Source organism: Larimichthys crocea, chromosome XII (assembly GCF_000972845.2).
Source record: "Larimichthys crocea isolate SSNF chromosome XII, L_crocea_2.0, whole genome shotgun sequence".
NCBI lineage: Eukaryota > Metazoa > Chordata > Actinopteri > Sciaenidae > Larimichthys > Larimichthys crocea.
Window position 1 is genome coordinate 20,916,993 of NC_040022.1, and position 18,172 is coordinate 20,935,164.

Here is an 18,172-nt window from a genome sequence, read left to right on the forward strand (position 1 = left end):
CATTTGTTTCCTCTATCCACCTTTCTTGTTCACAAGAAAGAAAGAAAGAAAGAAAGAAAGAAAGAAAGAAAGAAAGGGTCCTCTAGGCACCGACTTGATTGAATGAGTCATAAGGAATAAAAGTGAGAGGGAAAAGAGAAGGGCAGAGATAGATAAGGGAGAGAATGACAGAGGGGTTTGTGGGTATTGCAGTATTTTCTCCTCCTGAGCAATCTGCTGAAAGTAGGTTATTGGCTGAACACACACTGGCACATACTGTATATAAAGAGAGGGGGGATGTGGCTATACATACATATTGCCACATACAGTATATCTAAGTATGTATGTGTAAAACTGACACATCTGAGAAGCTGAAAGAATCAAATAATTTGTCTTAAAACCCAGCCCACACTCCTCAGTCCTTCTTCTCTTCATGCATGTTCCATATTACCACTGAAGCACACATATTTGTCCATGTACTGTGCTAGACTTCACTTCACGAAACTAAACTTGTCTGCCAGTGGAGTCCAGACCAGCTGCTACCCTTTGGGAAGGTGCCAGTCTCCCTATTAATAAAACTGAGCATTATAGTATGGACCTCCTCTCTCACTCTGACACTCTCTATTTGTTTAATTCTGATAAACCACACTTGTTATTTGCTTACTGTATTACAGTGCCAGTCAAAGGTTCAGACACACCTTCACATTCTTATGATTTTTATTTTAGTTATTTTATTACTTTCTACAGTGTAGATTAAGACTGAAGAAAAAAAAAACGGACTGATAAAAACTATGAAATAACACATAAAATTATCATTATCATTTTAGATTTTTTAAGGTACCTTTTTGTAGCTTTATGTTTCAGTTGTGTTGTTCAGAGGTAGTCTTGGCACACAATAAATAGCCTTATTTATGTATGCAGTAATCCATATTATGGCAAGAACCGCTCAACTAAGCAAAGAGAAAGGACAGTCTATCATTACTTTGAGACATAACAGTAGAAATTTTAAAGAACTCTGAATGTGAAGCATGTAGCAGCGTTTTACTGGTGACACTATTGGTCATTTATTTAAAATCCGGATGCGGATTTGTTTTTCAACAGGATAATGACCCAAAGCACACCTCCAGGTTATGTAAAGGCTATTTTTCCAAGACGGAGTGCTGCATCAGATGAGCTGTCACCCAACCTAAACCCATTCAAAGCAAAATATGACTACTTTGAAGAATCTAAAGCATACTGCATTTTGTTCACCACGCAATTCATTCAGTATGTGTTATTGTAGTTTTGATGTATTCAATGTTAATCTACAAAGCAGAAAATAATAAAATAAAGATAAACCAAATATGCAATTATGAAAAATAATAAAGCCCCAGGAACAAGGTGTTGTTTTAAAGAAAAAGAAGTTGCACTCATAACTTATCAGCTCCCCCTTTCCTCTGTCAGCTTTTTTTATATGCCTCACTCCTTTCCCCTCCTTTCCTTTTTCCTCTCTCTCTCTGTCCTGTTATATTATGCAGCAGAGCACTGGCAGAACAGCTCAAACGATTACTTCATTTTCTTGTCACTTTTCCCTCAGAAGCACTGATTTGATAAAACGAATGGGAGTAAGCACTGTGGCTGAAACCTATCTAATTATTTTGATAATCAGCAGCCATAAAAGATAGGAGACATGGTTGGAGCACTTCATTTTATTCCAGCGTTTTAGACTTTAAATAGAATCTCATGAATCACAATTAAAGTGTCTTTTCATGTTTCAAATGCTGCCTTGGAATTTCATATTTACCAACACTTTCATTTGTAAAATATGAATGGATATAAGTTTTTTTCAATTTGTTAAAGCTCTAGACAGGAATCTTACTTTAAAGTAGTCATCTAATTTAAATTACAAAGTGATTCTTTTTATTTTTAATATCCACTATACTTGATTTGGAGTTTACAGTCTAAGTAGTAATTCTATATTTTCACACAGTATATCTAATTTCAGAATGAGAATAAAACACTTTGCTTGTGTCTCCCTAGTGTAGATTCATTTGGCAGTGGAGGTCCTCCACAGCAAGAAAATGTTCTCCACCGAGAGGCGTGGTCACATGGGACAATATTCCTCCAAAACAAACAAATTATTTTTGCTGTTGCATTCAACACTGTGATCAGAAAAAGTAAGAAAAGAACTGCAATCAATATGCAATCTGATGCGAAACCCAAACCAAACATGTCCATGCCTCAGTGCTACAAAACATTTCATAATTCTACATTCATCCTACTTTGGCACCATATTTGACTACACTGCCAAACAAATGGGAGTGCCCGAAGGTCATTTTAACCCTGCTTGGCCTCTCTCAGTCTGATTTAGCATCAATCAGTGTGTATAGTCCTTACAGTCGCCCACTTCTCCTACCTGTTTATTCCATATAGCATATGTTGTGTCTCTATCTCACCCCTGCCACTGATTCTCCCTCACCACCCACATATAGCTGAGTTGTCACTTTGCACAAGATGCTGACGGTGGTGCGCGTGTGAGTTTGTGCCACGGGCCATGTGTCGAATATCAGTGTGATATGTTTTTCACATTAGCTCTGTCTTCGGGATGATGGTGCAGGTATATTAGTATGAATGTGTTTGCATGTCCCCGCCACAATTTAACTGTGTGCCTGCTTTTCACTGCCAATGTGTGCATGTACATGTAAGTGTGTTTGTATGTGTTTGTATGTGTGCCAGCACAACCTGCAGGTAGAGTGCAGGCTTCCAGCAGGGTTTGTCTAGTAACAGCCGCAGCACAGGACTAAAGAACACGGGCACGAAAAAAAAAAATCAATGCATCACAGACTCTCTCCCCGTCTCTCTATTTTTCTCTCTCTCCATGTATTCCAAATCCCCAAAATAGCTCTGCTCCACGTCACTGCAACCCAACCAACCCCCCACCCCCCAACACACAGACGCACGTATTCACAAAGACACACACCTAACACAAACAGACATACACATCCAAACTAGCCTGCAACTGAAACTGAATTATTCAGCAGAGGCAGAATGCACAGCTAAGATAAAGGAGAAAAACGAGAAAAATGCAGAGGAAAAGGAGAGAGAGAGACATACGACAAAGAAAAGAGATAAATTACAATAAATACATACATGTGCATTCAATAATATGAACAGCACACACACACACACACACACACACACTTGACTTAAACACCGGTAGTAGTGAAGCTAGAACTCAGGGGATGTCGACCTCAATGGAATCTAATGTCCTTGATGATGTCAAAATTTAATGTCTGATGTCAGAGAGGAGATTTTCAAAGGCAAAATGATGTAACAATGCACCAAGACTGTAAACCGTCTGTACATGCAAGGTTTGGCTGAAGCAGTGGCGCATGCAAATTTTGCTACCAGCTATTGATACCAATATTTCTTGTGATTTATGCCTTAGGGGCTACACAGCAACATGTTTCCATATTGATTTTGTTTCCATTTTCTCAATTGCCATATATGTTACAAGGGCACCCATCTGCAGTATATCAAAAACAGCTGGCACGATGCATTTATCAGGTTTTGGAGGATCAATTTACAATCTGAGAACAGTGTAGCTTGTCATTTTTAGTTGCTGTTGGTGAACCACTTCGCTGCACTTCTTGTCGCCACAGTTTCACATGTTAAAACCTGAGACTTATAAAATCTAATTTAAAAAATAAACAAATACATGTGTATGTTTTATCTTCAAAAAGATTTTTACTATACTGTTTGAATTTTAGATAATAAATGCATCTAAATGATGCAGACAGAGTGCCTGTAATATTTTTGTCAAAAATCATTTCATATGGCGATGCAAATGATCTGTAATGCGTGCTCCTATTGAGTTTATCTGTAAAGCTTTTCACGTTGTGTAACATCACTTATTATTACGTGTGCCATTTTGAAAAATCGGAACAAAATATCAGTTCAACATGTTAACTGGAAGAAAGAGAGCAACAGAGAGAAGAAAAGGGAGAGAAACAGAGAGGGAAATGTAGATTCCTCACTACCTTGAATGACCTCAGTGCTCCTCCACCTCTATCTAAGAACACTGTGGGAGGACAGACAGATATATTTCAGTACATACACACACACACACACACACACACACACACACACACACACACACACACACACACACACACAGACACACACACATACACATACACACACACAAACACAGAAAAGGTAAAATAATGCTCTGCCATTGATTAATATCACAAAGTTGAGATGTTGCTATTTTAAATGAAAAGTGGGTATTTCAAGTTGTTCAGGGGTTTTCTGAAAAGTAACCCCTTTATCACAAACATATTGACTGATTAGTCAGGTCATTTTTTACTGAAAGATACATACAGCATATCATAAAAAAATTAAAAAATAAATGCATTTTGTGAAAGGGTGTCAAAAACAAATCAAGAAAACAACCTGAACAGATTTGGCTTTCTTCTGAGCTTAAATTTTTATAAATGTTATCGTTCTGTGAGTGTGTGTGTGTGTGTGTGTGTGTGTGTGTGTGTGTGTGTGTGTGTGTGTGTGTGTGTGTGTGTGCTGTATGCTCATGAAAACCCCAGTGCAGAGTCTGCCCATAGGCACTAAGGATACAGATCAATTCACACATTTATTACCAGACAATCAAAGGTATGAGGTAGGCAGATTGAGCCCAGAGGGCACACACGCACATGCACACAAACACACACACACACACACCAGGAATCGGAACAGAGACAAGCACACTCAGATGCACTTCGTAATGCCAGCAATTATTAGCAAACTAAACTAGACTTGCAGCTGTCAGGACATTCTGTGAAAATATTCCCAAAACTTCAAACAAATGCTTTAAATTAGCATCACAAAACGCGGATGCACCCAGTTAGAGAGGAGGACGGGATACAATGGAGCAGAGTGAGTGGAAGAGCAGTGGCAGGGAGGAAAGAGAAAAATAAAGAATGATGGATAGGATTTGATTGAAAGAGAAAAAGCACAGGTAGTGAAACGTGAGAGGAGATGACAAAACTTCACTTCCTATCAGTCAGAGAGAGGGGGAGAAGGAAAGGAGAGAGAATTTAGTAGTTTTAGCCAAATCTGTTAAGTCACATTAGGGGAACTCGTCTCCCATTTAGAGACTTGGTAAAGATTAGGGTTATGACTGGGTTTAGGCATGTGGTAAGGCAGGGTAAGTCTCTAAGGAACAAATGTAAGTCAATGCAATGTCTTTCTAAGTGACAAAAACAAGTTTATCTGTGTGATCTGGCTGCAGTGTAGCTGACCAGCCCTGAGTGTTTGTCTCTCCATCACTTTGCGTTAAATGATTTATATGCAGACGGGCAGTTTGACTCACTCTCTCGATCGCTTGCTCTCTTTCACTCTCTCTCTCTCTCGCTCTCTCTCTCTCTAATTTCTCATTAGTCTATCCCTCTCTATATTGTCTCCGTCTTTCTTGTCTTTCTGACTTCCCTCCTCCAAACTGCCTGACAATGCTGTAACAGAGACAGAATGCAGTAGGTAGCATGCAAGTAGGTTAGGGGTTAAGGCGAGGCGATGACTGAACCACAGTATGCGACGGTCTTGTAAATAAATGAATAAGGATGTATACATGTATGCAAACAGTCAGAATCTGTACATACACACACAAAGACTAAGCTGATGTTAAGTCCGTAGTTATCAGCTGACAGTTGCAAGCTGGAGAAAGGCCAATAAATAATTTAGATTCTGCAGTGAACATAGATCACTGACTGACTCTCCACATCCACCCAAAAACACCCAGGTCCCTCTCTCTCTCTGTCTCTCTGTCCTGGGTGTGTCTCACTTTCTCTCTGTCTGTCTCTCTTAATCACTTATATATACCTTGGCTATGTGTGTGTGTCTCTAGACCCAACTCGAATGGGTGCAAAAGGGGTGAGAGACCTGACTATTGTCAATGGTGGTACACTAAATATGTGGTGGGAAAAATGTTGTTGACTCACACACCAGTGAGGTGTGTGAACACACATAACTGAAATATGTGAATCAGAAAGTATCACATACAACAACACAGCAACCAACCACACTTAAATACTAGAAATCCTTTATGACTGACACACCCTCATATACATTAGTAGCATAACTAATGTTGGTAATATACATACTATTACGGTAAAATATGGGTTCAAATCTAAAATCTGAAGACGAGCGTGTTTTACGAAAATATGTTCAAGATACATAAGATGGAGATTGACTGCTTAGGGAAATAGCTGAGCAAACAGTTTAAACACTCTAGTCTTGAATGGCCATTTGACACCTCATTGATTTTGGGTCATATCGGATCAGATATGGAACTAGGAGATTAAAGCACTACTACTCACTCGCAAGCACACACAAGGCAAACAACACAAAACTCATGGCATGTATAGTATGCACAAACTAACCAATGGCATGCTCATGGATACACTTTTCTAACTGAACACCTTTCAGTCTCTATGATTATGACAGGGTGGTTGATTTATAAAACACATTACTTCTATTACATTTCATATTGAGCTTATTGTTACTATAGATAACTAGAGCATTTATCGACTACCTCTCCATTTACAACAGCAAGGGAAAGTGCACTTAAGTATACACTCATGACGCAGGAAACACCATACGGTGTGTGTCATGGGGTGAATATGTGTGTGCTTGTTTATGTTTGTGTTTTTATGTACATTCTCGTGGGTTCTAAAATTAGTCTCCTGCAGAGGTGAACATTATGAACCTAGCTGACACCTAATTCATCACAGGATTACATGGCCCACACTAACTCCATTGTATAACACCTGATATGCATCCAACAAGGTCAAATGGGCATTTATTGGGGTCAAAAGGTCAGTAGGACTGCTGATGGGGATTTAATTTCTAAGGTCCTATAGGATTACCCTTTTAGTTTCAACTTTCCCCAGCATGTAACATGATGTGCAATTTCTGAACACATTACAGCATAATCACTATTTATCTTATACACTATGATACATGCTCTGTGCAACAGTTCTGGGGTGTGTGATTTAATATTGACACTGCATAGATTTAATAGACTTGTTAATTAATTTATTCGCTTTGATTTGTACTGACCATATATTGAATCAATTTCTATTTTTAATACCAACACTAATCCGAAATGCCGCTGAAAATTGCCTCCTCTTTCACAACGGAGACGGTAAAATGAGCTAGCTAAACATGAGCAATTATATATTTATCAATCAGTGTCTTCCATCTAAAGTTTGTTATTTTCTGTAGTGGTATATGTAAATAAAACCACTAGGAAAGGATGGACTTTAGTGTATTTCGGAAGTGGCCTTAGACGCTAATGTTAGTGGGACTCGTTTCTCATTGACAGCTCTTTACTGTTACATCGCCTTGGTAAATTATTTGTGACGTTTCTGGTGCCACTGCTGGTATTGGTTATGATATCGTTGCAAGTTGTATCAGTTTTATCAGCATTGGAAACAGTAGAGCACAACATTTAAACATTTTTGGACAGTGGGTGGTTCTAAGAAGGTGTTTAATTGGGTATGTAGCTAGGAAACAAAGGAGTGCACATACGCATTCATAATCTCACAGTTACCATAAATTACCAATTATATGCCATTAGTGAGTATCAAATAATAGCGTTAAGGGTAGTGGAATTACCTAAAGCCTACTACAATGGCTCCTAAGAGTAGAAGATTTCTATTGACAGTAGAGCCTACATTATATAATTTCAGACTATCATTTCATGTACATGGCGTGCTTCATGATGCTCTTCAAAATGTATGACTGACTTCACTACTTGAGAACACAGAAGTATTTTTGTATTGTATTGTATCCGAACACTATGCTCTAAAGTTCAGTTTGTTTACCAAACTCAGTGAGAAAGATGAATATGGGTAATAGTTGTATTTAACAAGGCACTATTTGTCTACCACCTGTTTAAAACGCCCCCAAAAAGGCACAGTAACAGGCCTGAATTATCCAATGCCAATTCTAATTAAACAACCAAATATCTGTCTGCTGTATCTAAATGTGGATGTGAGAGAATAGTTATTTATAAGGTACTCCCATGAGTCCAGAGTCAGTTCACAACTAAATAAAGCTGCAGGTCATAAATCTGCTGAATAGTGAATCCACTGAGACTCGTACATCTGGTGAATCAAAAAGCTGTTTCAGTCTCCATTCAGTGAAACAGCAGTCAATTAAGATGCATCGAGTAACACTGTCTACTGAATCAATTGCAATTCTATATTTTTATCAACTGTACCATTAATATTTCTGAGTCTGTTTCTTTGTTGCGTTAGGCAATATGATTTACTTGAATTTGTGCCCCTGATCATGATTTGAGTCTGTTAATGTTCAATGTTTGCCAGTATGTGATGTGATATATATGTTTTCCAACATGATAAAGTACACATATTTTATTTGTGATGGAGCATCTGTGGTGGGGGAATTGCTAATGTGGACCTGATGAGAGCATGGAAAAAAAGGATGGAGGTTCAATCGCAGCACTTTAAAGGCATGACACATCTACAAAATGTTACAGGGTAGAGGCAAAATTACTGATTAAGATGTTCACTATTTATCTTTGTACAAGCTGCGTGAAAAAACATCAGCTGGCACTGAAGATCTTGACACAGTCCACTGTGGTGCAGTGGGGTCTGGAGTTACCTGAGATGACCTTTTGATTTACAGTATATTGGCATTGTCACTACACCACCCCCTGCAGAGTGAGGACTTCCTCTATGCACTCAAGCTTTAGCGCAGTAGGTCATTTAGTATAACCTAATCCATTTTAGGAACAATTAAACATAAGGCAGAAGTAACAACATCCTTTACAATAAATGGACAGAGTTTCTAAAGATGCAGTGGGTTTCGTCTTTGGAATATCGATTGACAGAGGTTATGAAAATCTCAAAATAGAATTTCATCATGAGATCCATTTTGTCCTGTCTTCTAGCCTCAGCTTGGTTAGTTTTCCCACATTAAGCCACCCAATAATATCATCTGTATCTCAGACTTACTCAAGGTTGCCCACAATAGGCCAAGTTATACAGAGGATTGACAGTATACCATGAATATATTCCCTGGGCAGAGGGATAAAATGCTGTACACCTCACAATTTATAACAGTCCAATAAACACCAAAACCACAAAGCACAGCTTCAGAAATTACCAATAAATTGAATCAACACCCTGACACAGTCTCAACAAATATTGAACGTTATAAGCTTCACAATGATAGGAGTTATTGCAGAGCTATTGTGTTGGATTACATTAGATTTTACTAGTGTTCGTGTTATTGTCTCAAACACCTCCACGCAGTGCAAATAGCCCAGGTAGACAGAGCCAACCATGAAGCTCCCAGACACCATCTCACTAATGTCAGCAGAATACATGTTAACCATTATACAAACATTATTAACCTCTTCTGTTTGTTGTTGTCTTCTGAAATCTTAAAATAAGCCAAGACAGTTCTATATCTAAAGCTACTTATAGATTAGATTAAGAATTTGATCAAGAAGAACATTTCTTACTCCATTCATTTCATGCCTTTGCACAATACAACATACTTTGTACTACCTGAGTTTACAATTACTGTAAGCTACAGTTCAATTCAACCCTATTCTTTGGGCTTTCCTTTCTTTACCAGATCTCCAGATCTCCACCAGGCTCTGGATATTTTCCATGCTGCCAAATATACTGATGGAAAGAAAGAAAATAATATTTCCGTAATGAGAAAATAAAATTGTGTAATATAAGTTACTTACAGATGTTTAAAGCTATCTGGTTTGTGTAGTGAAGCATGGACCTATTTCACAAAACATCTATTGCAAATTGCCATTCACAGGGAAGTAATTCTGTGAACTTTAACTTAATGAGGTCCTTTTTTTTATAAAGCAACTACAAGGAAAAACTACGGTTCCCTGTGCACCCCTAACTGCCTAAAACAGTACAGCACAGTAGCGCTTTAAAGCAGCACAACCACTGTATTTCTAACTCATATAACTCAAAACCATACCCTAATTCTCAAAACATTCTGTTATCATTTTGTGTCATTTAAGAGCATTGCACAATTGACTAGTTACATTTGAAATAAATGTCGTACTTCATAAGTTATTAAATTGCTGGATCATATTTTGGAATTAAAATGAATATACAACATCAGATTTTCTGCACTCTCTCTCTCTGTGTTTACCCCAAACACCCCACCACAACACTCAATAAACACAGTCTGTCATTTAGATGGTGATAGACATGATTCAGAAGCACTATAAGTAGCTCCTGCATTTCACTGGAGCAGCCCAATTAGTGTGTGTAGTTATGTCACGGCTCAAGCATCAGCATGGATCAATACAATCATTACTCCAATTTCCCCTCTTGTCATTAACACTGAAATAGAAACTTACTTCCACATTTGCATGTATTCACACAGACGTACACAAATCCCGCAAATGTAAAAAAAAAAAAAAAAAATACTGAAATCACTCTCTCCATATCGCCCCAGAATGGTGCAATCTGTGCTGGTTTCATGAAAGATGGAAATGGAAAGGGAAATTTCATACCGTCACACATGGAGTGGACGTACATACACACAGTTTGAAATGGTGGCATTCATTCATCTGACACTGCATCTTGTGTGATAAGAGGAGGCACAAAATGGGGGGGGGGGGGGGGGGGTAAATACTGTGTCAATGCACAAGTTAATAGCCTGTACTCACACTTGCATCTGTCTCTCTCCCTCTTTCTCTCTTTTACTCTCTCCCCCTCCCCTCTCTCTCTCTCAAACACACACACACCACACACACACACACACAAGACCACACACACCATATCTAGAAAGACACCTGCATCATGCTGATATGGGAGCTTGTGTGTACATCGCTGCAAGGATGCACAGAGACACAAAGTGTAGGTGCTTCTTCTTTTCATCTCTCTCTCTTCTTGTTGGTCTCTCCCACCTTTCCTCCCCCCTCCTCCCTCTCTCCTGTTTCTCTATACCCCGCGCGAGGCGCTGGGCCTAAACTGCACATGCTGACATCAGCAACCAGCAGCGCCCCCTAGAACCCCCCCCACCTCCACCCTCCCTCCTAACCACTACCACCACCACCACCACCACCCACCATACACACACGGGAACGTATATCAAGCAAGCCCCCCGCGATATGACATGAAATTACTACAAATGTGATTGATAGTGATCAACAGCCTCATAAAGAGGGCGCCGGTTCATGCCCCTCCTCTTAATTAACTATAAATTACCTGTCCAGCATCCCCCCCCTGTCACCCCCCTTCAGCTACCTCTACACAGGCTTGCATTGATGCATCTGCCTGTTACACACTTTGCCATTACAACTTAACATAAAAGCTTTTAACTCATGCATGAGCAGAAAAAAATGTGAAGCATTCACTCAGACATATGTCTGCCCAAGGCCTACCTGATATCCGGGCAAGGTCTACAGTAGCACATTTTACTCACTGTACAACAGCAGGTAAGGATATGGCCATTCGGTGATCTTTTTGGCGTATTTTCTGACAAGTTGTCCTCACTGAAATGAACAGTGAGCGGTTGACAGTGAAACAGTTCTGGCGCACGGGAATGGGGTTATAGGGGCCATAGTCCGGGCTCTCTGCGCCATAGATTGTTTGTACATTCTCTGGGCCCCGGGCCCTCCTGGTGGACCGTGGCCATGACCGTGGCCATGCCCGTGGCCGTGACCGTGTCCATGGGTCCTCCTTGCCTGCTACCACCACGGCCGCCTGGCCCCCTCCGCCGGCCCCCCGCCATACCTGGACGGTACCTCCTCTCCGAACCGCGCCATTCTCTGGACACCAAAAGCCAATCTTCACGAAGCAGCGGGAAGGAGACCAATGCTCAGCTGTGCCGCCACACAACATTACATCCCATCTGGATCAGAACGTCTCATATGCACAATGGGTTTGTCTTGTAAGCTTTATGCAACACCTGCAACCGGCGAGCAGTTGTATGCTGCTTTTAGCAGACGAGGACGCCCCAATACCGTCTCTTCTCTGTGCGTCTCTGCCAACGGCCAATTGTGGGTGTGAGGAAATTAAATGTGTGGTCGGTTGGCTGACTGGTTGCACTGTGGGGTAGAGCTGTGGGGTGTCTCAGTTATAGTCGCTTCTTATGTCGGTAGAAAGCAGGCTTCGCCCCCCCAACATGAAATCATGGGGAGACTGTAGTTAACATGATCTTTCATGTTCTCCATGGTTCATGCTTGTATCAGAGCGCACCACACTCCTGCACCCTTTCTGGACCATTTATTTCTTTACTCTCATGACAGGATGTAATGACAATCTAAAACGCCTCTATGTCACACAGGCCTCAGTGAATCAGATTATCGAAAATAAATCTGAAAATAATGAACAGGCTATAGCTACAGCTGTCAGTGGCATTCAACGTTGCGTTTTGGAAACGGTCGCGTTTCTTTAAAAAAAGGCATTGAAAAGGGGGAAGAAGAAAAAAAGCTACTATTTTTATTTATTTTTGAAACTCCGCAATGTTTGGCACAGTGCGTGGCAATAATGTGGCTCCCGCCCCTTACAGTTGTTTTACCAGTGGCTCGGTCAATCCTCGAGACCAAGAAATTGTGACATCTGTTATTAATGCATCTTATTTTCAGAGTGCACTATTGGAGTAGAAAGGGAAAAGAGAAATACCGTTTTCCTTTGAAATGTCGGTGACATTGTTGTCGGCACTGTTGGATTAAGAATTTTCTCAAACGAATTCCAGTAGCATCCTCCCTCACTGAAACCATCCTCTTCTCCTCCGTCACCTGCATGCGCGACCATCCAGAAGCTGAGCATAGGGACACACGGCGGCTTCGTCAAAGACAAGGGTATGACGGCCGCTTCTCCGCCGTCTTACACCCTCTCATGATCTTGCTTTGGCTGTTCGAGGTGCAGCAGTGTCGAGAAAGTCCCTCTCACCATCCCCGCCCCGAAAAGTCTACCTTCGTCCGCACTGATAAGCCGAATGTCCTGGCAGAGCGTCCTTCCTCTCTCTCTCTCGCTCTCTCTCTCTCTCTCTCTCTCTCTCTCTCTCTCTCTCTCTCTCTCTCACTGGAGTAGGGTAGAGCGTTCCTCACGGCCTCCTCTCTCTTCCTCCAGTGGCCCCAGGGGGGGGAGAGGGACAGACGGACGGACAAACGGATGGATGGATGGATGGTAGTGGATCGGTGATGGAAGGGACAAAAAAAATAAAGAAATAAAAACGACTTTTTCTTTTTCTATAAATGAAATAAATCGCACAGAGCTCGAAAAATCCTGTCTCTCAGTTGTGTGAACATAATGAGAGCCCGATCGGTTCTGCAGCCGCAGCACATGACGCACGCAGCTCGTCCAACTTCCAGACGTAGGTTGTCACGGCAGAGGCATCGTCTATCGCCTGTTTATTTAAGGTGCTTCGGGCTATAGGCCAAGCTGGACCTGGTCCTGTCAAACCGTCCAACTCAAATCAATTTATCAAAATATGCGTAAAATAGCCTGAAGGAGGATGAGGTGACACCGGCAACTGTGTTTTCATTTCCTTCCATCCTCTTTGTATGGAAGTGTGTGTGTGTGTGGTGTGTGTTTCATAAAGACCCAGTAAGTATGCTTTCATAGCCAATGGTGAGTGTTGTGGCGGACGGAGGGGTGTTGGCATCATGCAGCTCGTGCAAAGATACACTGCAACGCAAGCTGACAATGGCTGCGCGCACACGGGCGCGTGAGGAGAGTATGCGCGTCAGAGTGTGCGCGCACGAGTCTATAGTGTTTGTTAGGGAGGTGGAGGGAGGGAGGGGAGGGGGGGGGGGAGACTATTCTTGCAACAGACATTTGGAATTAATGGACGAAGAGAGCTCCTTCCTCCCTCCCTACCCGAAACCAAGTCGAGGATCCTCTTCCCTGACTCCTCTCTCCTCTCCTCTCCTCGGGCTTTTCTCATAGTCTTTCTTTTCAAAAGACTCTGGGTGACTGTTCAAGGTGTGACCGTTGCTTTGCGCTAAAGCGCGCAAAGATGTTCAATTACATAACACAACACAGCAAACAAGGACAACGTGGATGGACCATGCCGTGAGTAATAAGAACTGCAGCGTTTAGGTTCCTTGTGTAACATTTCTACACAGTACACCCATCCGATGCGAATGATCAAATCTGTCATTCGTCTACAGCAAAAACCATGTTCCGACTGAAATGTTCAACATGCAGTTTGATAATCTGTTGATTGTACAAGTGTTTGTTTGGATTTTATGGTGATGCATAGAACAGAGGGAAAGAAAAAAAAGTGGTCTCATATTCAATGACTCACTCACTCAACAACTGCACCGTGAGCAAAGTTACTGGTGCCACGTTATGTTAAGGCTCGGGGAAGAGGGGACGGAGGCTCTCTACCACCCACAACATCACACGGACAACATTCTCTTAATCTATTATGTGACCTAATTGATTGACTCTAGAAATAGCTGCCTCCGTGAATGGGAAATGATCGTCCCTATACAGATTTGGGTGACCGGGGAATGAATTCACCTCTTGGAGAGATTGAATCAGCGAGAAACCTTGCACGTGCGAACGCCAATCAATACCAGCACGACCTTAAAACGTCTATCCGATATGTCGAAGAGATCGGTTTGCTCTGTGTCCACTTAAGCAAGGCTTCCGGCCGCAAGAGCGAGATGACCCACCGCAAGGCACGCCAAGAACACAATAGAATTTCCAAATCATAACGTAGATAGATTTAGTAGATGATAGTGATGATAGATAGATAGATAGATAGATAATAGATGATAGATAGTAGTAGATGGGACAGGACAAAAGGACAGTGCCACACAGTCAGCATCTTTAATATGAGATGTGTGTGTGTCTGTGTGTGTGTGTGTGTGCATGCCTAAGATTATGATGGTAACATTTTTTCTCATACACAGTTTTCTAGTTCGTGCCATTTTTACATAAGAATGATGTTGCACTTGTTACAATGCGTGTGTTAAAAGCTAGACTCTGCAGGTTCTTACACAACTAGACTCAGCTGTTAAAAGAATTCTGCAAAAGCACATATGGACATGGTTTTCTTGCTTTTTTTTTAATGCTATAGAATGTATACGTGTCCGTTCATAAATGTTTGTGGGTTTGTGATCTGTGAAATGACTGTATCTTGCCCTTCAGAGCTTGAGCCTTTGAGGAGCATAAGCCTTCTGTCCTAACCTGTTATTCCACACAACCGCACAAAGAAGCACTGAAGAGCAACAGCTCCAAGGCCGCCCATGCCTAAAACATGGTTACCTCACAGAAGACATGCACTGTCTCCGCAGAAGAGATAGAGATAATGATTTTATAGCTATTTGGCTGAGAAAAATGGCAGTGTAATTGTAGTCGACATTTGACAAAGACTATAACTCAACATTTTTTAAAACAGAGCACACGAATATAATAAATGATCCACAGTTGGGTACACAAGTTATAACATGGTTCAAGTTGATATTGGTTTTAGAAGAAGCAGGTGAAACAAGGTATCACTGCCCTCTTTGTAATGCAATAAAATTTAATTTATACGCCATTTTAGAAATAATGTATAAATATGTTCAGCAGCTATGACAACCACATCTTCTAGAATAATAATTTGATGAATTTAGTCAAAAGGAGAATGATGCTCAAAATTAATATTCTAACAGGAATGAGAATTATTTGCTACCATCCTATAAATGAAGTATGTTCAAGACTTGGATCTTGGAACACCTATATTTTGCAAATTTAAATAAATCAAAATCTGGTGGAAAGCATGATCTGCACTGCAAGTTTCTAACACCAGCCCTTCATCTCTTTTTCTTTAAGAGTCTAAAAGTGTCAGGATTGTTCTCTTGTTGTTTTTATATTCTTCTGTCAATGTTCAATAGTGGGTAGCTGTGAGGCTGGGGCTCTGAGGCGAGGGCCTAAAAGGTTTTGTGACTCAATGATTCATAAGGCTGAGATATTCAATGGCTGAATGCATGTAGAGCACTCCGCCCCTGCTGAACCAGGCCCTGCACAGACCCAATGCAGACTTACATGTAAACTCTGCAAGACCCGTCAGCATCATACACAACAAAATGTGCTTAATAAAAAAAGAGAAGGGAATGCAATCTTACAATATGTGCAAAAAATATCTAATTTGGCATTTCAATAACATACATCTTTATTATTAACAGATGAAAAGTAAGGTGGGTGAAGATGTGTCCAGCCATAGAAAAACTGGGTCAGATGCTGTGTTTAGTTTAGTTTGAGTCTAGCTAGCAACAAGGCAGTAGATAATTAACGGCCACCACACTACACCAAAATTAATACAAGCTTTAAGGGATAATAGTGATTCAGTAGACACATGCACATAAAACAGACATCACATACATAGTGAAGAGGTCAGTCTAGCTGGTATGACCACTTTCATATGAGCCACTTGCCATGGTGTATTAAGTATGTTGTCTGCAGGGATGGCTTCAGCTTCTCCTTAAACTGGTGAAGGCTGTGAAACCCAATGAGACACAGAGGCAGGATTGCAGATTTACATCTCTAATTTAATTACAATTTAATAAATACATTACACACAGTCTATTTAATGTATATATATTTATCAGTTTTGGCTCTATTTCAGTCTCGTTATTTCATTTTTATAAGTTCTATTCATATGCTTTGCACAGGTTGACGTCAAATACTTATAGGCGAATTAATGTAGTGTTGCGTGTGGCTTAGCCTAAATCCCTGGGGAGGAAATAAAGGGAGTGAGGTGACCGGGTGAACAACACCGATGGGGGAAAATTGGACAAAAAGCACATTCCTCCCTCGCCATTAAAACAATTGTAATTCTTATGTTAAAACAAAAAATATTGGTCCCTGTGCTCCTCCAGTGCGCCAGGATTTTTCCCCTCTCTAAGTGCTACAACTCACAACCACTCAGTCCTCATCATCATTTTGATCATTTGATGAGGCATAAAAAATCCCTTAGTTTGTCCTATGACATTGCTGGTGCTTATCATTCTTACAGTCATGGCCGACCGGTTTCACACATGTATCTTCCAAATGACCACTGCCAATATTTTTCTGACTATTTTCACTTTAACTGAACCTTGATTCAACAGAACAGGCATAATGATTGCCCCCCAGGACCAGGGCTGACCGATGATAATGCAGTGAATCGTAGAAGCTTTAAATGAGTGTGCCAACTGGGAATAGGATATGAACCCAAAACACTCATCATGCTGGATGAATGGTGCTGGGGGCAGCATATGGCATCCAACACATGAATGGGCATCACGTCCATTTATGTGTGTGTGTGTGTGTGTGGTGTGTGGTGTGTGGTGTGTGTGTGGAGAAAAAAGAGAGAACGGGTGCCTTTGTTTATTTGTGGATGCTCACTGACCGAGGACCACAGCCGGCTCACAGAAGGAGCCACTAATCCTTGCATATATACAGTGGACGTGTTTGCATGTTACATACAATACACTCATGCTCACCGTATCAAAAGCAGCATTTGTCTATGTCTTGATGGGATGTGGAGTGACCATTTTGGGTAGCAATGCACAAATAAAAAACACCCACATAAGAAGTTTTTATGGCATTAGTATACATCTAGATTTCATTAACTAAGAAATTCGTAGGTAACACCAGTGGTCATTCACAAGCAAATCTTCTTTCTTCATCTCTTTCTCGATCACCTCCTGGCTGCCTGACACTTTGATACAAATCATTACTTACTATTACTACGGTTTTACAATATTATTTAATAATAAACACGTAAAATAATATACATTATTCATAAAGTAACTTTAAAAAGCTGACGTCACAAAGTGCTCAATAATATAGTAATTAAAAGGCAAGTAGTCGCATACTTCCAAGAGTCATTGTTCACGCCCTCCAGTGGTCAGATTGAAGAACTGCAAAACATCGCATGAATCTCTTATCTATGTGGCCCCGCTCTTCTGTTGATGTGTGGTGTGTGTGTGTGTGTTGTGTGTGTGTGTGTGTTTGTGTTGTGTGTGTGTGTGTGTGTTATATCCCCAAAGCGTGAAAGGCAAGAAGAAAAAGAAGGACTTGGCACTTAGTGGGCATAGGCAGCTGTTTTTGTGAGCAATGCCATGCAAAGGGGGGGGGGGGGTGGGGGTTGGTGTGGTTTGGGGCTGGCATCCTGCCCATTTTCTATATATAACGGACAAGACTGTTGGACAATGATAGATTAA

General features: G+C 40.9%; 1 protein-coding gene across 15 annotated transcripts in view; it reads right to left on the reverse strand.

Moving 5' to 3' along the window:
* Positions 1 to 18,172, reverse strand: part of cacna1aa (calcium channel, voltage-dependent, P/Q type, alpha 1A subunit, a) — an 80,675-nt gene that overhangs the window by 59,374 nt on the left and 3,129 nt on the right. Inside the window, exon 1 of one of the 15 annotated variants that reach the window (XM_027285655.1) lies at positions 11,472 to 11,533. The exons of the other annotated variants lie outside the window; for them this stretch is intronic. The gene's annotated coding sequence lies outside the window, so the exon portion shown is untranslated. Of the gene's footprint in view, positions 1 to 11,471; positions 11,534 to 18,172 lie in introns of those variants that run through there. 15 annotated transcript variants of the gene reach the window in all.